Source organism: Brassica napus, chromosome C9, assembly GCF_020379485.1.
Source record: "Brassica napus cultivar Da-Ae chromosome C9, Da-Ae, whole genome shotgun sequence".
Lineage (NCBI taxonomy): Eukaryota > Viridiplantae > Streptophyta > Magnoliopsida > Brassicales > Brassicaceae > Brassica > Brassica napus.
Genome location: NC_063452.1, coordinates 53,631,527 through 53,636,553, shown reverse-complemented (window position 1 = coordinate 53,636,553; position 5,027 = coordinate 53,631,527). Strand labels below are relative to the sequence as shown.

The window sequence follows — 5,027 nt, the reverse complement described above, 5'->3', positions numbered from 1 at the left end:
CTCGTTTTGATCTGTTACTTAAAAACAAACAATTAATCTATGTTCCTTTATATAAGGATTACAAGATATAGAAATATGGAAAGTATCCAAAACCTAAACCAACTAGGATTAAGAAAACTAATAATACATAATATGGAAAGAGTACAAATACAAAGAAAAAATAAATATGGTTTCCTTTTCTCCAATCTACATGGCCGCCTCTCTCTCTCTCCGAGTCGTGGCCGCCTTTCTCTCTCTAGGATTGGGCTGTCTCTCTCTAAGTGTATGGGCCGGTTATAGACCGGATCGGTTATGGACATCCATCAATTGATTTATAACATCTCGGTCCGTAATCAAATATTATTAAAACAAGATCCTATTTGAAATTTAACATGACATACTTAAAATTTAGACCTATTAAAAATGTCGTGACTAAATATAAAATAAGATTAATAACTATCTAATAAAACACGTTTCATTAAAGATGTTTTTGTCTTCTTATCTCTAATCTAATTTATATTTTCGTTGGATTTACAAGAAATAAAGAACAAATATAGTTTCACCATATCAGGGTGATCGTGGATCAGCCATTCTCTTTGATTCGAGCAAGATTTCTACGTCTTCGATCATTTAGTTGAAAGTGTCAGGTCTGACTACACCGTGCAGTTGATCAATAAGCAAGATCATGTAAGTCAATCAGATCTGTTTCATTCCATCTGATGCTCTACCTTTAGATTTCATAATTTGATTTTTGGGGTCTCACTGAAATTGAAAGTGATAATCCCTGCAATATATCTCTCCCGGGCATAACAAGACCCAAAATCTCTACAAATTCAAATCACGAAAAGTGAACATTTCTGCAATTTCGTTTCTGGGTACTTAGAGTTTTGTTCTTCAATTTCAGAAATTACCTCAGTTTAAGCTGTTTGTTATTTCTAGAAGTAGTTATAAAATTAATGGGAAACGGCCTATTTCCCCACCAAAAATATCATATAGTAACAAATCCAAGCTATTTTTCGTGCTCGTCCTAATTGCACACATTTTAAGTATATGAACTTATTTATCCCTATTTTCAAAAATCGAAACCCGAATCCACATAACCGTTGGTTTTCTTGGTTTACATCATAAACTGAATACCAAACTAAATTAATAATCCAAATCCAAAGAGAACTAAATCCGAATAAAACCAAACCAAAGCAAACCAAAATTCAATTCATAAATGACCCAATTTCATTTTCTTCTTCCTCTCATCATCGCCATTTTTTAACAACAAGCTTTATTAGATGAAATTGTATACATGAAATGAATTAACCAAACATGAGGAAAATTAAAAAAAAAAATCAGAAATTTGAATGTTGGAGAGCTTTTTTCACAAGCGTACGACTGTACGGCTATACCTCTGCTGCGAGGAGGTTGGGATGCTATGTATCTGCGGCGGCGCTAATCCGGAGTTCTCTTAGAGATTGAATGATGTTGGTGGAGTAGATATGTTGTTTCTTCTCTGATCTCCGTAACTGAACCGACGATTGAGACGGTGGTGGTGACGGCTGTTTCTTCTTCCGTTTATGTCGCGATTGATCATAACCAGTGCTCGTCAGAAAAATGGACTCCATGTCAAATCCTCTGTTTCACCCAAAACAAGATGTTTCTGAAGACAGATTTAATTAAGGACTGGAGTTGACATATTAGTTTTTTATTTTCACATTGATATGGTCGGTGAAGAAGACGAGGTTGAAGAAGATGGAGATCGGGTCGGGTTACGGAAGACATGGTTAATTATGGTTTGGTATTTTTGAAATTTAATCTGATTAAATTGAGTTAATTTAATTTAAAACTAGGTTTTAAAGTGGATTAACTGTTCCAATACTAATTGGTTGAAAAAACAGGTTAAAACTGAAATTGAGAAATAGTAAACCAATCTAAACCGGCTCAGTGTCGGTTTTAGTTCTCATCTAAAACATTATGTGGATTTGGGTTTCGATTATTGAAAATAGGGGTAAATAGGTTCATATACTTAAAATGTGTGTAATTAAGACGAGCATGAAAGATTGTGTGGATTTGTTACTATACGATACTTCTGGTGGGTAAATAGGTCGTTTACCCTAAATTAAAAGAAATACTTTTTAGGTTTTGATGGACTGTAGAGAAGTGATGAGAAGAAAGAAAGTATGACTTTAAGAATTCAGAAAATGAGAAGAGAACAAAAATGGGTTCTTTGAAAAAGAAAGCCATCAATGCCTCTACCAAACTCAAGCACTCTCTCAAGAAGGTAAAGAGAAGAAAAATAGAAGGCTGAGTCAGCTCGGTCTCCGTTGAAGATGTTCGTGATGTCGAGGATTTTCAAGTAGTTGATGAGTTTAGACAAGCCTGGTCATGGACGAGTTGCTACTACCCTCTAAACATTATGACTATCACATTATAAGAGGTTCTTAAAGGCAAGGAAATTGGACATTGAGAAAGCAAAGCAAATGTGGGTTCAGGACTTCGAGTTTGAAAGTCTTTTTACACGTGCTTTGTTGTTGTTGCTAACTCATTGGTCTATTCTATATTTTTCAGGTACTGATATCTCTGGTGGAAAGAGAAGGAGAAGTCTCAGAGGAGAGGAGAGGAGAGCGCAAAGGATGTGTCCTCTGACAGTAGAGAAGGTGCTTTGGTTCTAAAAGCATTGGGATTCAATATAAGTACATAGATATACATTGCAGCTCGTGATATATATAGGATGTAAGAAAGCCATCAGATGTAATCTTTTGAATCCATTCAATTTTCATGACAACTGACAAAGTAGTGCCATAAATAACATATATGTGATTCTTAACTTACTATGTTGAGTTTGCAGGTATCTCATTTTTAAGAAAACAGCTCGACCACAAGAGATTCAAGGAGCTACTGGAGTTGCATCACAACAAGCATGTAGGATCAGTTTGCAATAGCTGTCAAGGAAGCTCCTGAGAGAAGAACATGAACACCAACACATCCAAGAATTGTTTTTTTTTAAGTATCTAAGAGTAATTTCTTATAAACCTAAGGAGGAATATTACTTTTACGCAGACCTTCATTAACTTCTTTGTGAAGGTTCAAATTGCCATGACGTATTTGGTCACTGAAATTCCAGTCATGTTTTTATCTCATTGCCTCAGAAAGAGAACAAAATAACTTGAAAATGTGCTGCGTAAATAAGTAGCTCATTCCCCGAATTTTTTTTTTCTATTTTTGTCCTAGGCTCTTTTAGTTTTTTTTTATGTATGATTACTGATTTTTATTTATTTGTTTTTATGTATGTTAAGATGTAACTAAAACAAGATTACGTATCTCATATTATAGACATTTCAAAAAAGATCACTTGTGGCAAATAGTAACATACATATGGTGGTCTCTCTCAACTATTATGTGTCAAGATTGATTCAATACTATGCGTTCTGAGACCAAACCAGTTAAGATTTTCTTTAATTTTGGTCTACATGCGAGAGCTATAAGCTAATACTCATTTCCAAAAGATGATTTCCCCTTGCTGAATGTAAATGGGTCAAATATTTATATGAGTTACACATGGACATGTAAAATATAAGGAGAAAAAAAGATTGTGAGGCAAAATTGTCACCCTGGATATTAAATAAAAGGTTTTTTCGAACAAACCAACTATAACTTTTACAATATTAATATTAAAGATTTCTTTCTTCTCACTGATAAATTGCTAATTACCAATATAGTTCATATAAATTCGAAACCGAAATCATAACGAACCTCACTCAATATGTGTTACATCAAGAAGACAACCATACTGTTTTATTTATTTACATTATTTTAATTAGTGCATAGCTTTAAGAGATTAATGGATTTTTAATAAGACTAATGAATATAACTATGTATTAAAATTTATTTTGGATAAAATATTTCAATTTTTTAATAAAAATACTCTCTCCGTTTCATTTTAGTTGTTATTTTAGGTTTATGCACACAGTTTAAGAAAACCTTAAATTTTGTATATTTAAAAAATAAAAACATCATTACCTATACATCTAACTATATTTCAACCAATAGAAAACTAACTCGAGAATATTGTTAATAAATTTTGCATTGAAATTCTAAAACCATACTTATTTTGAAACAAAAAATTTTTCTACAATGACAACTAAATTGAGACGGAGAGAGTAACAAACTTTAGATAAACCTTACAATGTTAACATAAATTTAAAAGAATTTATATGCGAAATATACAGATTTAAATTCTTTTTTCATATTTTGAAATATTTTTACTATTTAATTATTTTAAGTTATGAAATTTTTGTACCAAAATTACAGAAATAATATTCTTAATATCTGTTACAAATAAATTGCTTATACATACATAAACTATTACATAATAACTACGTCGAACAAGACACAAATAATGGTGTTATATAGTTACATTATATAACACATCAAGCTATAACTAATCTATTTATTATTAATTGTTTAAACCGAATACATATATAATATAAAATAAAAATATCTGCGCATCCGCGCGGGTCAATCTTTAGTATTAATTAAGCTTACTCTACTGTGGTATACTATGAGTCTATGACTTATGTCATTATTTTTTCAAACAGTTTTTAGTTTTTCATTAGGGGTATAAAAGTCCGCATTTTCTACGTGTATTAACTTATATGCATTTTAACAATTTTTTTCACTCATTCTTACACAAAGTTTGGAGCATCATCACTACAATACTCTAGCATGCATTAGATTATCCTGATTTTATAACTTCTTAGTTTTCTTTTTGATTGATGTTCATCTTATTTTTGTCTAAATTTGCATTAAAATAAAATATGTAATAAGGGGGGGGGGGGGGGGGGGGAGAGGGGGGGACTAAGTAGTATTGAATATTGATATATAAGTAACAAAACTAACAGCTATATGAAAATTTATATGCTGCATGCAAAAAAAAATTCTTAGTGATTTGATACTCCAATATATAATCTTCATATTCTCTGCTAATATATACATATAATCTACAAAGAAAATGATAGGTTTATAATATATATTGCAGTTGGAAAAATCACACATTAACT

General features: G+C 31.6%; 1 long non-coding RNA gene across 2 annotated transcripts; it reads left to right on the top strand.

Annotated features, from left to right (window-relative positions):
* Positions 1-478: 478 nt before the first annotated feature.
* On the top strand, positions 479-3,278 carry LOC111211733. Of its 2 annotated transcripts, XR_007328269.1 has the most exons (4): positions 480-666; positions 2,124-2,449; positions 2,536-2,700; positions 2,816-3,278. It is a non-coding gene; the product is annotated as an uncharacterized LOC111211733 (long non-coding RNA). The 2 variants fall into 2 exon arrangements; XR_002662677.2 differs by having other exon boundaries at positions 479-2,449.
* Positions 3,279-5,027: the final 1,749 nt, after the last annotated feature.